The sequence below is a fragment of the Salmo trutta genome, chromosome 4, assembly GCF_901001165.1.
Source record: "Salmo trutta chromosome 4, fSalTru1.1, whole genome shotgun sequence".
Classification (NCBI taxonomy): Eukaryota; Metazoa; Chordata; class Actinopteri; order Salmoniformes; family Salmonidae; genus Salmo; species Salmo trutta.
Genome location: NC_042960.1, coordinates 48104206 through 48122378, shown reverse-complemented (window position 1 = coordinate 48122378; position 18173 = coordinate 48104206).

The window sequence follows — 18173 nt, the reverse complement described above, 5'->3', positions numbered from 1 at the left end:
CCTTTATGGTAGAGTGGCCAGATGGAAGCCACTCCTCAGTAAAAGGCACGTGACAGCCCGCTTGGAGTTTGCCAAAAGGCACCTAAAGGACAACATTTCTAAACACCTGTCATTTTGGGGTTTTGTGTGTATATTGATGAGGAAACAAATTCATTTAATCCATTTTAGAATAAGGCTGTAACGTAACAAAATGTGGAAAAAGTCAAGGGGTCTGAATACTTTCCGAATGCACTGTACAAACATAGCAGTACCGTTAGCTATTTGGAACAGTACCTCACAATCTAAACCTGCCAAAGCTTCATATATTTTGGCACTAATCAAGTGAATACATATATACAGTACCAGTCAAAAGTTTGGACTGAAATGTAGTCAGATTCAGAATTGTAACATTGGAGCACCCAGCTGCAATAGCAGGTTCCACCAATTCAAGCTCAGGTGTGAAATGAATTACTGATTTGTATAGAATCACTTTCAATATTGCTTTTGAATAAATATGCATTCTTTATTAGCAGTACATTTCTGATCATGTGCATAAGGCTTCACACCTGACAAAACATTCATAGTAACATTCATAGTAGTCCTACCAGTAATAACATTGCAAACAAAGCTTCATTTTGTTGAATAATCCCTCAACATGATTGAAAACACCCTGGGGACCAGTAGACACAAAATACAGAAACTGAACATAAAACATTCAAACATTCTCTAACTAGATTATTTGCAAAATATATTACTGCATGTTTGATAAGAGGTAAACTTTTAGGCAAAGCTGCCATTTCACGATTTACCATATTCGCCTTGAAAGTGCATTTGAAATGAAAAAGTATAGTAATTTCCCCCAGCTAAAAAGAATGGGAACTTTGATAAAACTAGAAAGGGCACCAGCTAGCCTAGCGGTTAAGAGCATTGCCCCAGTAACCGAAAGGTTAATTCGGTGAAAAATCTGTCGATGTGCACTTGAGCAAAGCACTTAACCATACTTGCTCATCTAAGTCACCCTAGATAAGAGCCTCTACTCAAGTACAAAGTAAATTAATATACCAGGCTACATTTATATTTTCCAATATGTGCAGTGATGTTTTCCTCCTGAAGGGGGCAGTAGCGCTGTACATACCACTCCTGGGAGTAGAGGAATGCTTGCATGTTTAAGGTTAGAGTTACAAAACAATGTGAGGGATATTATCTAAATATTGTAAAAACAGAGTAACATTAACACTAAGTACAACAATAACGCAACACTCACCCTTAGGAATTCACAATATACATAGTAATACAGCCAGTCATTAACCACCACGTTCCATGTGTGGTAGTAATTGTCAAAGGGTGTTCCACCAATCCTGTGAAGCAAAATCGATATAAAAAAGAACAGTAAAGAAGATGGCCAGCTAAACTATATGAAGTATCCAAATTCAAATATCTGTCCATCCATGTCTGCTATAGAGCTGAGGTGTCATTGAGGCAGTGTAGTGAGCACTGGCACTAGTGTCCTGCAGATCTAGTCAATGATGGACTAAATGAGTAATATGATCGAGGAAAGGTGTAAAACATCTCGACAGCAAACCGTAGCATACCAGCAAAGGCGTTGAGCCAGCAGTGCAGGAAGGCAAAGAAGGTTAAGAAGAGAACGAGAACTCCTAGAGAGAGGAAAACGCACAGAGATGACTTATGATTTCCTTCCTTCCAAACTATTGCTCTAGCAATATGGAGGTAGTTAACATAATTGTCCATACTGAGTGACGCAGTACCCCAGGGGTTCCCAAACGTTTTCACTCAGGCCCTACTTCCAACATTGGGGAACAACATCCTGCATCCAGTTGTATTGCTTCTTTAATCAGAACAACAGTTTTCAGCTGTGCTAACATAATTGCAAAAGGGTTTTCTAATGATCAATTAGCCTTTTAAAATGATAAACTTGGATTAGCTAACACAACGTGGCTTTGGAACACAGGAGTGATAGTTAATGAGAATGGGCCTCTGTACACCTATGTAGATATTCCATGGAAAAGCAGCTGTTTCCAGCTATGACTACACTGTATTTCTGATCAAGTCGTTATTTCAAATGGACAAAAAAAAGTGCTTTTCTTTCAAAAACGAGGACATTTCTAAGTGACCCCAAACTTTTAAACGGTAGTGTATTTCAAAATGTTCTTTGGGTGGGGGTGGGCACCCCGCCTGCTGACCCATCGCGCACCCCACAGTTTGGAACCACTGCAGTACACAATATAATGAAGATGCAGGAAGAGTGTCATACCGATGGGACAGGCTGGCTGTGAGTGAGGATGTGTTGACTGAAGTTATCCTGGCAGGATAGAGTTGAACACACACAGGACTATGGCACACGTCATGTCGATCTCTGACATTGTAAGAGAGCAGATCAGGATGGAGAAGGGTGGAAGGCAAAAGGGGGCAGGGGGAGAAGTGAGAGGCTCAGTACCTGAGCTTACTTCTCTCCTTATCAGACAGAGGAGGGAAGAAGACAGCAGGGACAGGAGGAGGCTCCAGTGATATGAAAAGGATGGTTGTGAATTAAAAATAAAAGTCATGATTTAAAACCATATGATATTAGACACATTTTAAGTCAGATACTAAGGTAACCAACATTTTTGTAGCTGGAGACAATGATGACCCTTTAACATTTTTTTTTTTTTAAATGATGACCTCATGCCCAGAAAGACTGTGGCGATTGTTCTGTCTAGTTTATGTTTGCACAGTAACAGCTGACGAGGGTAGAGGTCAGGTGACCTTTATACTAAACAAACAGCCCTCAAGCTCTTTTACGTTGTGTGCAAATAAGGGAGCTCTCAGGATTTTAGTTTTTGCTTTGTTGCGTACAGTACAGATAGGACATGTGTTCATTTCACCCATGACTATGATGCGATAAGCTGATTCATAGTTCAGCCAATTACAATCTTCAACAATACATAAAGCAAAACATGTTTTAAGTGGATTTTTCTCTTCAGTCTGCACTTCGATTCACTGTGAAACTTTCATTTGGCCACTCAGTTACTTAGGTTGACTCCTACAACGTGGAAGAGAGATGCAGACGAGTACAGCCTTTTACATCACTTCGGCTCGCTCTATTAGTTATAAGCTCTTTTTATAATGCACAAATAACCAGATATGAAAACAAACAAGGCAAAGCCAGGGTTTAAAATGACAAGATTACAGGTCATATAGGCTTAAAGGAGATTTAGTCAGTCCAGTAGGGATTTGGCAGTGCAGAGCCATGGCACACAACACTGTTTTATGAGTATAGTAGGCACATCCACACAGTGACAGAACAAAGAGAACTTTGTTGAATCATTGGGACCCAATCAATAACAGGTGACATGTGAGAACAGACAACATTGTTAGGAGGATGTGACATCAGCATCTAATCATTGGCTCAGAACCAATAGAACATGTTTGACCTGCTGACAACACATTCTGTTTTATAGTAATCTGACCTCTGCTTTCCTCTTCAGTTGGAGATTTTTGCTGATGTGTTGCTCCACCTCCATTGTCCCTGAAATAAATAGAGAAAATGTGATTAAAGCAAAGCAATAAATTATGGGTCAGACTTTCATATTCATTCAGTTCCAAAGTCTACCAGTGCCGGTGAGGAATATGAATCCCAAATGACTTCAGGACTAAGTTGCGAAGTTTACTAGGAAATAGTGGGTTTTTAAAAATGTTTGCATTGTTTATAAAAAAAAACAGATCATATTTACATAAGTATTCAGACTCCTTACTTTGAGCACCTTTGGCAGCGATTACAGCCTCGAGTCTTGTTGGGTATGACGCTACAAGCTTGGCACACCTGTATTTGGGGAGTTTTAACCATTCTTCTCCGCAGATCCTCTCAAGCTCTATCAGGTTGGCTGGGGAGCGTTGCTGGGTTCAAGTCCGGGCTCTGGCTGGGCCACTCAAGAACATTCAAAGACTTGTCCCAAAGCCACTCCTGCATTGTCTTGGCTGTGTGCTTAGGGTCGTTGTCCTGTTGAAAGGTGAACCTTAGCCCCAGTCTGAGGTCCTGAGTACTCTGGAGCAGGTTTTCATCAAGGATCTCTGTACTTTGCTCCGTTCATGTTTCACTCGATCCTGACGAGTCTCCCCGCCATCCGTAGGGATGGTGCCAGGTTTCCTCCAGACGTGACGCTTGGCATTCAGGCCCAAAAAAATGTAATATTGGTTTCATCAGACCAGATAATCTTGTTTCTCATGGTCTGAGAGTCCTTTAGGTGCCTTTTGGAAAACTCCAAGCGGGCTGTCATGAACCTTTTACTGAGGAGTGGCTTCCGTCTGGCCACTCTACCATAAAGGCCTGATTGGTGGAGTGCTGCAGAGATGGTTGTCCTTCTGTAAGGTTCTCCCATCTCCACAGAGGAACTCTGAAGCTCTGTCAGAGTGACCATCGGGTTCTTGGGCACCACCCTGACCAAGGCCCTTCTCCCAACGATTGCTCAGTTTGGCTGGGCGGCCAGCTGTGGGAAGAATTTTGGTGGTTCCAAACTTCTACCATTTAAGAATGATGGAAGCCACTGTGTTCTTGGGGACCTGCAATGCTACAGAAATGTTTTGGTACCCTTCCCTGCCTTGCCACAATCCTGACAATTCCTTCGACCTCATGGCTTGGTTTTTGCTGTGACATGCACTGTCAACTGTGGGACCTTTATAAAGACAGGTGTGTGCCTTTCCAAATCATGTCCAATCAATTGAATTTACCACAGGTGGACTCCAATCAAGTTGTAGAAACAGCTCAAGGATGATCAATGGAAACAGGATGCACCTGAGCTCAATTTCGAGTCTCATAGCAAAGGGACTGAATACTTATGTAAATAAGATAATTCTGTTTTTTCGGCAAACATTTCTAAAAACCTGTTTTCACTTCGTCATTATGGGGTATTGTGTGTAGATTGATGAGGATTTTTATTTTTATTTAATCCATTTCAGAATAAGGCTGTAACTTAACAACATGTGGAAAAAGGGAGGGGTCTGAATACTTTCTGAATGCACTGGAGTGGATTGGAACCTAATTGAATCATTAATATTGAATAGTCACTAGGCCTATTTTTTCCCTCTCCAGACCAGTGTAATGGCATCATGCGCTAAAGTGTGGTGAATTCAATTGGTCTACATGGTTAGAGCAACTTGGGAAATTACATTTTACATTCTGTGACAAGCTGTCCATGTAAGAAACCTCAGAGTACACATGGACACAGTCCTTCATAGGCAAAATATCATCAAAGTTAGGTTAGAGCTTGGAGTATGGTGAGAACATTGACAACAGTCCTTGTACACTATTTACGTTGAATTATCTCAATTAGAATTGTATTGTGCAAGCATGGGCAATAACTGCTAAATTGTTGCTGCAGAAGAGAAGACAATTAGGCCTCTATTAAAACCTTTATTTTGCATGCATGTGCAAGTGCTGTAGTGGTAGGCTACTGAAATGTATTTGACATTGTTACAGGCCAATTGGGCTCTGGTCAAAAGTAGTGCACTATACAGGGAATATGGTGCCATTAGGGACATAGTTTATGAGTCATTGAGGGAATATGATTGCAACCATAGGCCCTCTATGTGGCGGTGATTATAAATTATATTCAGGAAAATATTTTAGAATTTAATGACAATATAAACCATGAGGATCTGTGTAATTCCAGCGTTGGATTAGTTTTACTCGCTGTGATATAAATACATTCTGTGTGGGATTAACATCCTTTTACTTTTATGCTTTTGGCTAGAGGCGAAACAGTGCCCTGGCATAGATAGGTCTAAAGCCATAGGTCTATGGTCTAAAGGCATGCTAGCAGGAGAACGATGAGAAAACATTTTAACATAATGATGAGTCCTCAATGTATGAACGTGTATAAACCTACTGCACATGCTCTGTATGAACAGCAGTTAGGAACAATTCTACCCACCATGGGTTAATCTTGCAAATCACATTCTGTAATAAATACAGTTTTCCATCATCCTACAAAAAACATTCATATTATAATTCATTGCACTTACAGTTGAAGTCGGAAGTTTACATACACCTTAGCTAAATACATTTAAACTCCGTTTTCCACAATTCCTGACATTTAATCCTAGTAAAGATTCCATGTCTTAGGTCAGTTAGGATCACCACTTTATTTTAAGAATGTGAAATGTTAGAATAATAGTAGAGAGAATGATTTATTTCAGCTTTTATTTCTTTCATCACATTCCCAGTGGGTCAGAAGTTTACATACACTCAATTAGTATTTGGTAGCATTGCCTTTTAATTGTTTAACTTGGATCAAACATTTCAGGTAGCCTTCCACAAGCTTCCCACAATAAGTTTTGGCACATTCCTCCTGACAGAGCTGGTGTAACTGAGTCAGGTTTGTAGGTCTCCTTGCTCGCACACGCTTTCAGTTCTGCCCACAAATTTTCTATAGGATTGAGGTCAGGGCTTTCTGATGGCCACTCCAATACCTTGACTTTGTTGTCCTTAAGCCATTTTGCCACAACTTTGGAAGTATGCTTGGGGTCATTGTCCATTTGGAAGATCCATTTGCGAGCAAGCTTTAACTTCCTGACTGATGTCTTGAGATGTTGCTTCAATATATCCACATAATTTTCCTGCCTCATGATGCCATCTATTTTGTGAAGTGCACCAGTCCCTCCTGCAGCCAAGCACCCTTCACAACATGATGCTGCCACCCCCATGCTTCACGGTTGGGATGGTGTTTTTCAGCTTGCAAGCCTCCTTTTTCCTCCAAACATAATGATGGTCATTATGGCCAAAAAGTTATATTTTTGTTTCATCAGACCGGAGGATATTTCTCCAAAAAGTACGATCTTTGTCCCCATGTGCAGTTGTAAACCGTAGTCTGGATTTTTTATGGCGGTTTTGGAGCAGTGGCTTCTTCCTTGCTGAGCGGCCTTTCAGGTTATGTCGATATAGGACTCGTTTTACTGTGGATTTAGATACTTTTCTACCCGTTTCCTCCAGTATCTTCACAAGGTCCTTTGCTGTTGTTCCTGGATTGATTTGCACTTTTCACACCAAAGTGTGTTCATCTCTAGGAGACAGAACGCGTCTCCTTCCTGAGCGATATGACGGCTGCGTGGTCCCATGGTGTTTATACTTGCGCACTATTGTTTGTACAAATGAACGTGGTACCTTCAGGCATTTGGAAATTGCTCCCAAGGATGAACCAGACTTGTGGAGGTCTACAATTTTTGGGGGATTTTCCCATGATGTCAAGCAAAGAGGCACTGAGTTTGAAAGTAGGCCTTGAAATACATCCACAGGTACACCTCCAATTGACTCAAATGATGTCAATTACCCTATCAGAAGCTTCTAAAGCCATGACATAATTTTCTTGAATTTTCCAAGCTGTTTAAAAGCACAGTCAACTTAGTGTATGTAAACTTCTGACCCACTGGAATTGTGATACAGTGAATTATAAGTGAAATAATCTGTCTGTAAACAATTGTTGGGAAAATTACTTGTGTCATGCACAAAGTAGATGTTCTAACCGACTTGCCAAAACTATAGTTTGTTAACAAGAAATTTGTGGAGTTGTTGAAAAACGAGTTTTAATGACTCCAACCTAAGTGTATGTAAACTTCCCACTTCAACTGTATTTCGGTTCATTCCATTTGTGACAACAGGGTGTACTGCTGTTTATTGCATTATAGCTGTAAACCATAAAATGTGTGATAAAAAAAGTGATTGTAAAGTAAGCTGAAGTGACATATCAATGTACAACTAGTTTAAACAACCCAGATTTCGGAGGTCATCAAGTTTTCAGGTATTCGTCTGCAAGAATAAAAAACAAGAGATCAAATATTAGCAAAGACATATTTACAAAAGCTTAACAATAAAATAAAAATGAGTACATTACATTCTTAAAACATCCGCATGAATCAAATATGAAGCATATATAAGCACACACAGTGCATCACTGAGAAAAATGAATAATAAACAAAATAATCGATATGCAGGAGATATAAACAACACAACAGCTATATATTTTTCTTTATGAAATACACATTATAACACTTATCAAATAACTCCAAAATACATATTTCATTATACAGTACATAAGCGCTACAGCAAACAGACAACATGAGATATCTTTCTTTTGTCCTGATGAGGAATTGCAGCCAAATGATCTTGACCCATAAACACGGCAGTGCTTGCTGCTTCACTCTGGATAAACGGAGGCTACAAAAAGCACAAACGTCCCAGGACAGCTCTGAGGTCTGTGTCCCAGTGGTCTCCCCTTCCCTCAACACTAACGTCCCTGAGGGGCAACAGCTCCAAGTCCCCTCTATGGATCTCTGTGCTCCCCCATACTCCTACCTCCACTTGAGTGACAGACATGGGAGAACAAGCATAAAATACCAGGCTGTAATTACAGTACACAACATTGGTCTCACACACTGTACTGTGGCCTTGTAGTCTTTTTATAAGTCTTGACTGACATCAACTGGCCAGGCGGTGAATTACAATGATTATGTAGAATGACTTGTCATGTAGTTAACATAAAGGAGCAAATGTACTAGGTGTGTATTACGGTTGAATGGCGGGAACCCGGTTACCGGGTACCGCCCAAAATCACTCCCTTTTCCCGGGATAAATAACTCCAAGAAACCGGTAAGTTATAATAAATTATTTATATGAACAGCATGGCGTGAAACGGAACTGTTAAATGTCTAAATCTGGTTCTCTACGGCCTTTGCATGATGAATCATCAACGCTCAGGGTGGGAACAGCCAGCCCATGTCAGTATGGAGCGCAGTTCACAATGCATGTAGACCAATTATCTCATCATCGTAACTTTTTTTCTTGTGACAGGAAGGCATACATTAGCTGCAGCATAGCCTATGCTACCGTAATATAAAGACCGAATGCCCGTCTAATTTATCCATCTCCATCTGGCTTTCGGGGGTCACCTTGTTTTTTAATTGTAAAGATTTCATTTTTTTTATTTCAGCTGCAGTGTTTTCAAAACAGCCTATCACTCAAATATTGTTGCTTTAAATCAGTGCACATGGGAGCACTCTCACGGAGTCTTCATTTCTCCATCAACTCCATTCCAATTGCATCTAAAATAGATAATCCTCTTCTAGATTGATATATAGCCCTATACAGTGCATCCGGAAAGTATTCAGATCCCTTTTTCCACATTTTGTTACCTTACAGCCTTATTCTAAAATGGATTCAATAAAAACATTTCCTCAATCTACACACAATACCCCATAATGACAAAGCGAAAACAGGTTTTTCGAATTTTGTGCAAATTTATAAAATATTAAAAACAGAAATACCTTATTTACATAAGTATTCAGACCCTTTGCTATCAGACTCGAAATTGAGCTCAAGTGTATCCTGTCTCCAGTGATCATCCTTGAGATGTTTCTACAACATTTCTACAGCATTGAAGGTCCACAAGAACACAGTGGCCGCCATCATTCTTAAATGGAATACGTTTGGAACCACCAAGACTCTTCGTAGAGCTGGCCACCCAGCCAAACTGAGCAATTTGGGGAGAAGGGCCTTGGTCAGGGAGGTGACCAAGAACCCGATGATCACTCTGACAGAGCTCCAAAGTTCCTCTGTGTAGATGGGACAACCATCTCCGCAACACTCCACCAATCAGGCCTTTATGGTAGAATGGCCAGACGGAAGCCATTCATCAGTAAAAGGCACATGACAGCCTGCTTGGAGTTTGACAAAAGGCACTTTTGGACTCAGACCATAAGAAACAAGATTCTCTGGTCTGATGAAACCAAGATGCCAAGTGTGTCGTCTGGAGGAAACCTGGCACCATCCCTACGGTGAAGCTTGGTGGTGGCCGCATCATGTTGTGGGGGGTTTTCAGCGGCAGGGACTGAGAGACTAGTCAGGATCGAGGGAAAGATGAAGGAAGCAAAGTACAGAGAGATCCTTGATGAAAACCTGCTCCAGAGCACTCAGGACCTCAGACTGGGGAGAAGGTTCACCTTCCAACAGGACAACGATGCTAAGCACACAGCCATGACAATGCACGAGTTGCTTCGGGACAAGTCTCTGAATGTCCTTGAGTGGCCCAACCAGAGCCTGGACTTGAACCCGATCGAACATCTCTGGAGAAAATAGCTGTGCAGCAACACTCCCCATCCAACCTGACAGAGCTTGAGAGGATCTGCAGAAAATGGGAGAAACTTCCCAAATACAGGTGTACCAAGCTTATAGCGTCATACCCAAGAAGATTTGAGGCTGTAATCGCTGCCAAAGGTGCTTCAACAAAGTACTGAGTAAAGGGTCTGACTACTTATGTAAATGTGATATTTCAGTTTTTATTTATTTATACATTTGCACATTATGGGGTATTGTGTTTAGATTTATGAGGATAATTTAAAAACATCAATTTTAGAATAAGGAAGTAACGAAAGAAAATGTGGAAAAAGTCAAGGGGTCTGAATACATTTTCCAAATGCACTGTAGGTCTATTTTATATGTTTTATAATGCTTTTGAATGACACTTACAGTTTGGTGGGAAATACCGGGTTACTCAGGAGAAAAGTGATTTATTCTCAGGATGGAACATTTGGAAAATATTCAACCATAGTGTGTATAATGGTCTACATTTTTCTTTGTCTTACTTCAACCATTCCTCGACACTATCATATAGTTTGAACCAATCTCCACACCGGAGTCTCCCAGAAAGTGAAGAACCCTGTTTATTGTATTTTTCCTGATTGCTCTGCTAGTGTAGTTAACAGGGCAGGCGATGGTCAGGCGCTGAGCGGCAAAGTAGCTGTGTAACCGTAGAAACCGGAGCTGGACCACATCAAGATCGGCATACTTAAACTACAGTAGGAGAGAGAGAAATAATTTGGATCAGTTACAGTAATGCAGTTGTAGATGGATTCTAAATGTACAGTGCATTATGTCATCTTACAGCCACCATCAAGCTTGCTAAACCGCTTGATATACTTTTTTTCTGGTTCCCATTTTCCTATTATCTTTAGAAATAAAAATAAAAACATGCCTTTTCAAAATAAAAATAAAAAATAGTTTAAATGATGTACAGTACCAGTCAAAAGTTTGGACACACCTAAGCTGTGTTCGAATACTAATACTACCCACACTAACCGTACTATTTGTGACGTGAATTGAGTATATTGTATGCTTATTGGTCATAGTATGGATATTGTTAGTATGCCAAAATTTCCCGGATGTCGTACAAAATTTGCCAAAATATGAATTATACACGCAGAGGACACTATTTTTGTACTTTAGGGCCCATAATGCAGTTCTTCAGGAAAAGGGCGTGGCTTCACATCGTTTTCAGATTTGAAGAAAATGGTGGGAAATATGCAGCCAAAGTACGAGAGCGGATACAAATTCATTGCTTTAACTAATTATGACAAATGTTAAGAAAATGTTGATCAATGTAAAAAAAAAAAGTTATTACTTTTCAAATAAGTTACCTTACATGTTATGTTGGCTGAAAATTTGTTAGCTATGGTGTCCTTACGAACCACATTGCATATCATTACAGCAGTATGTACCGGTATGTTAGCAAGCTACCTAACGTCAGTTGGCTACTTATACATCAAACTTGCCAGTATATTAACTATAGGCTAACTAACTAACTAACCAACGCTTATTGACTTGATTATTCCCGTCATTCTTAGCTTAGCTACATGGTATAGTCGTTGTGCGTTCTCAGTGGACATTCGGGTGCATTCGTAAATTCGCTCTGGCTATCTACTCTGATTTCAGAGCACTCTCGTCTGAGTGTACCAGAGCACAGAATAATTAATTTACGAGCACTCAACACCAGTTGAATATGGCCAGTGTCAGTCAACGTCGGCAAAAAAACGTAATTAAATTGTTGCCAGCAGCACAATTACAGTCACCAACACTCTGGAAAACAACCTAACCAGCTCTGCTAGGGCGAGCAAAATGGTCAGAGTGGTCAATCTCATTTGTATCTGGAAGTAGCTAGCAAGCTAGCCAATGTTAGCGTGGGTGCTTGACTGCCGTTGTAAAGTCAGAACGCTTAAATCAACCCTACTCCTCGGCCCAAGCGTCCAGTGTACACTCTGAATTTACAAACGGACAATCTGACAACGCTCTGAATTTACGAGCACTCCAGATTGAATTTAAGAACACACCCGAAGTCGTAAAATGTCTAACTACCAATTTGTTATGCTATCTAGCTAGCAAGAGGTTGCATAGCAACAGCATCAACTTCCGGTAGACGGGTGAAAAGCTAGTACGCTCAACTGAAAGGATACTATTCGTTTACAGTATACTAAAATGAACTAATAGTATGTAGTATATACTCATTATGTAGTATACAGTATGTTCGTATGGGTATTCGAACACAGCTCTACTCATTCCAGGGTTTTTCTTTATTTTACTATTTTCTACATTGTAGAATATATATCATATAGTAACCAAAAAAAGTGTTAAATCAAAATATATTTTGTATTTGAGATTCTTTAAAGTAGCCACCCTTTGCTTTGATGACAGCTTTGCACACTTCTGGCATTCTCTCAACCAGCTTTTTGGCTGCTTTTCCTTCACTCTGCGGTCCAACTCATCCCAAACCATCTCAATTGGGTTGAGATTGGGTGATTCATCTGATGCAGCACTCCATCACTTTTTTGGTTACTACATGATTCCATATGTGTTATTTCATAGTTTTGATGACTTCACTATTATTCTACAATGTAGAAACTAGTAAAAATAAAGAAAAACCTTTGAATGAGTAGGTGTGTCCAAACTTTTGAATGGTACTATTTGTGAGAAATTATGTTATCCATAATAGCTAGCTAGCCTTCAATATTCTGCTCAAGAGATACGCAAAGTTGTACGATTTCAGGACAAGCTACTTACTTGTGACAGCACAGGAGGTATACAGGTCATCCTTCCTGCAGTGAAGTTACAGAACACTTGCAGGGCATCAAATGGGCAGCCCTGGTTAGGGTCCACATAAACGTTTCCTGGAAAGATCACACCTTTGTAAAACTAACACATTGGACAAATTACCCTCTGGCTCTAAAAAGGACGAGAGGTTGGCTTCACTAGATCTGTTGCCTACATCAGCTAAGTGGCCAGTCTAACTGCTACCTGCTGAGCTCTACTCACCATCCTGCAGGTGTGGATGAATTAGTCCCAACTCGTTGCAGGTGGTTGCAGGGCTGTCTTTGGTGCCCTGAGGCCAGCTGAAGGAGCTGCTTGAGTGATGGTCAGGGAATGAGTCAAGCGTTCTGGTCATGGTCCAGTTTTGCTGGGAAAACGGCCATCCAAAAACACTCACTTTGGAGGTTTTACTAATAACTTAAGACTGAGACATGGAGTGCAGGTTATGCAATTGTTTTGAGGAAATATTTTGTGTGGACTGCAGAGTATGATTCCTCAGTTTTACAGTAAAATAAACAGGTCTAGATTACAATAAATCTGGTACCAACTTTTTAAAATCGTATTATTTTTCCAAGGGATTCAGGTCGCCTATTTCTTGGACGGCCAGGAGGACCTGGTTTCCCCTGTAACATAAATGGGGGCTTGCATTTACATAAATCCATGATATACTGTACACTGCATTCTGAATGATTAGGACCCTCTTTGCCTTTGGCACCCTATGTAAAGGATGGTAAACAAACTGACAAACAAAATCCACTAAAACACTGACAAATACAACTTGTTTGTAACATCCCCTAGTCAGACATACAGTGGGGGAAAAAAGTATTTAGTCAGCCACCAATTGCGCAAGTTCTCCCACTTAAAAAGATGAGAGAGGCCTGTAATTTTCATCATAAGTACACTTCAACTATGACAGACAAAATGCGGGAAGAAAATCCAGAAAATCACATTGTAGGATTTTTTATGAATTTATTTGCAAATTATGGTGGAAAATAAGTATTTGGTCAATAACAAAAGTCTATCTCAATACTTTGTTATATACCCTTTGTTGGCAATGACACAGGTCAAACGTTTTCTGTAAGTCTTCACAAGGTTTTCACACACTGTTGCTGGTATTTTGGCCCATTCCGCCATGCAGATCTCCTCTAGAGCAGTGATGTTTTGGGGCTGTCGCTGGGCAACACGGACTTTCAACTCCCTCCAAAGATTTTCTATGGGGTTGAGATCTGGAGACTGGCTAGGCCACTCCAGGACCTTGAAATGCTTCTTACGAAGCCACTCCTTCGTTGCCCGGGCGGTGTGTTTGGGATCATTGTCATGCTGAAAGACCCAGCCACGTTTCATCTTCAATGCCCTTGCTGATGGAAAGAGGTTTTCACTCAAAATCTCACGATACATGGCCCCATTCATTCTTTCTTTTACACGGATCAGTCGTCCTGGTCCCTTTGCAGAAAAACAGCCCCAAAGCATGATGTTTCCACCCCCATGCTTCACAGTACGTATGGTGTTCTTTGGATGCAACTCAGCATTCTTTGTCCTCCAAACACGACGAGTTGAGTTTTTACCAAAAAGTTAGATTTTGGTTTCATCTGACCATATGACATTCTCCCAATCCTCTTCTGGATCATCCAAATTCTCTCTAGCAAACTTCAGACGGGCCTGGACATGTACTGGCTTAAGCAGGGGGACACGTCTGGTACTGCAGGATTTGAGTCCCTGGCGGCATAGTGTGTTACTGATGGTAGGCTTTGTTACTTTGGTCCCAGCTCTCTGCAGGTCATTCACTAGGTCCCCCCGTGTGTTTCTGGGATTTTTGCTCACCGTTCTTGTGATCATTTTGACCCCACGGGGTGAGATCTTGCGTGGAGCCCCAGATCAAGGGAGATTATCAGTGGTCTTGTATGTCTTCCATTTCCTAATAATTGCTCCCACAGTTGATTTCTTCAAACCAAGCTGCTTACCTATTGCAGATTCAGTCTTCCCAGCCTGGTGCAGGTCTACAATTTTGTTTCTGGTGTCCTTTGACAGCTCTTTGGTCTTGGCCATAGTGGAGTTTGGAGTGTGACTGTTTGAGGTTGTGGACAGGTGTATTTTATACTGATAACAAGTTCAAACAGGTGCCATTAATACAGGTAATGAGTGGAGGACAGAGGAGCCTCTTAAAGAAGAAGTTACAGGTCTGCGAGAGCCAGAAATCTTGCTTGTTTGTAGGTGACCAAATACTTATTTTCCACCATAATTTGCAAATAAATTCATTAAAAATCCTACAATGTGATTTTTATTTTTTTCTCATTTTGTCTGTCATAGTTGACGTGTACCTATGATGAAAATTACAGGCCTCTCTCATCTTTTTAAGTGGGAGAACTTGTACAATTGGTGGCTGACTAAATACTTTTTCCCCCCACTGTAACCAAGCGAAAAGCTATTAAAACGGATGACAATGCTTTGGTTTGGTAGCAAAATACAGTACTAAACAACATTTGCATAATTTCAGAGACTTAAATTATTTGCAAAGTAAAGAGTGTTGAAACAACATATTCTGTATGGGGCAACAGGGACTTACCTTGACTCCTGGCTTTCCTGGTTTGCCAGTGATTCCTCTACTTCCAGAATCCCCTGTTGAAAAATAATTACACCATGCTTAGTCAATATGTTCCATTTTATAATTTTACAAACTGCTGAATATTAGTATGTGTAGTAAAGAACAGAACAATAGGGGCGTGGATCAGAAAACCAGTCAGTATCTGATGTGACCACTATTTGCCTCATGCAACACGACACATCTCCTTCACATAGAGTTGATCAGGCTGCTGATTGTGGCCTGTGGAATGTTGTCCCACTCCTCTTCAATGGCTGTGCGAAGATGCTGGATATTGGCAGGAACTGGAGCACGCTGTTGTACACGTCAATCCAGAGCATCCCAAATATGCTCAATGTGTGACATGTCTGGTGAGTATGCAGGCCATGGAAGAACTGGGACATTTTCAGCTTCCAGGAATTGTGTACAGATCCTTGCGACATGCGGCCGTGCATTATAATATTGAAACATGAGGTGATGGTGGCGGATGAATGGCATGACAATGGGCCTCAGGATCTCGTCACGGTATCTCTGTAAATTCAAATTGCCATCGGTAAAATGCAATTGTGTTCGTTGTCCGTAGCTCATGCCTGCCCATACCATAAAACCACTGCCACCATGGGGCACTCAGTTCACAACGTTGACATCAGCAAACCGCTTGCCCACACAACTCCATACATGCTGCCATCTGCCCGGTACAGTTGAAACCGGGATTCATCCGTGAAGAGCACACATCTCCAGTGTGCCAGTGGCCATCGAAGGTGAGCATTTGCCCACTGAAGTCGGTTAGGACGCCGAACTGCAGTCAGGTCAAGACCCTGGTGAGGACGACGAACATGCAGATGACTTCCCTGAGACGGTTTCTGACAGTTTGTGCAGAAATTCTTCGGTTGAGCAAACCCACAGTTTCATCAGCTGTCCGGGTGGCTAGTCTCAGACGACACCACAGTTGAAGAAGCCAGTTGTGGAGGTCCTGGGCTGCTGTGGTTACACGTGATCTGCGGTTGTGAAGCCAGTTAGACGTACCGCCAAATGAGAGAAATTAACATTAAATTCTCTGGCAACAGCTCTGCTGGACATTCCTGCAGTCAGCATGCCAATTGCACCTCAAAACTTGAGACATCTATGGCATTGTGTCGTGTGACAAAACTGCACATCTTAGAGTGGTCTTTTATTGTCCCCAGCACAAGGTGCACCTGTGTAATGATCATGCCGTTTAATCAGCTTCTTGATATGCAACATCTGTCAGCTGGATAGATTATCTTGGCAAAAGAGAAATGCTCACTTACAGGGATGTAAACAAATTTGTGCACAACATTTTTGAGAAATAAGCTTTTCGTGCGTATAGAACATTTCTGGGATCTTTTATTTTAGCTAATGAAACGTGGGACCAACTCTTTACATGTTGCATTTATATTTCTGTTAAGTGTAGTTTGACAAGTGTTAACATGATTACTTATACTTAAGACTTCGATATCAACTCAATACAAAATAAAGAAATTGCTTTAAGTAATCTTACTGGGTCACCTGCGGGTCCAGTTTTTCCTGGTTTGCCATTTGTTCCCTGATATAAGAGGGGAAAAAACAGAGGCCAAGTTTATGAATTACATTTACAGTATACTTGGTTTAATAAAATACATTGTTATCAGTATTCACATCTTACTTGTACATTTAGTATGTGCTTACATTAAGCCCAGGGAGTCCTGGTTCTCCAATATCCCCCTCATCACCTGCGTCCCCCTATTTAAAAATATGAAGGATTGGGTAATATTGACTCATGTAGAGTACAAGCACAATTTATTAAAATATGAATCACAATTGCTTTTAAAAATACATTCTTCAGCATTAATTGATACTTACGTGATCCCCTTCGGACCTGCAGGCCCATCTGCACCTGTTTTTCCCTGTAGACACATCAAAAACCTATTCATCCTCTACATTCATTGTGAGGTAAATCTGGAGAATAAATGTGACTTGATCTTCTACAATGGTTTTCAGATGGCCTATGATCACTGGCACAGATGTATTGTGCATATTCTCTTGTGACTAAATGTAGCATGATCAAATCAATGAGAGTGAGAACAAACTATATGATCCTACCTGTGGTCCATGAACGCCAGGGAATCCAACAATCCCATCAGGACCTGGCTCGCCTTGGAATAAGACACAAAAATATTAGTTGTGGAAAAGTACATATACATTCTATATCTGGATGTAAATATAAGGGGTGGGGTCAATTCAGCTTTCAATTCAAGAAGTTGAATTCTCACCTGAGGGCCGAGTGGTCCCGAGTGGCCTAGCTGACCTGGTTCGCCCTAATGACAGACAGAGAGATTAGAAAGGGAAGTTGACACGTGGCTCAATACCTACAATATCATGCTCAAATGTGTCCTTACTGGTGGTCCATTGACTCCTGGTACCCCTTTTGGCCCTCTTGGTCTCATTTTGCCCTGAAAATGAGATGAATAGGTTCGTATAGGCAGCTTGGGGGACATTCATTTCAGAGCATGATCCAAATGAAAGGGAAGCAGGATCACTTACAGGAGGGCCTGGTGATCCAACAAAACCAATGCCACCGATGTCTCCCTTAGAAACAGAAAAGCCTCTTTCAAGACAGAGCAGACATTTTTCAGAAGACTGGTAAATCTGTTTGGGGAAATGTTGGTGAAAACTGTGTTACAACTATTTTAATACACAGAAAGAAAGCTGTGA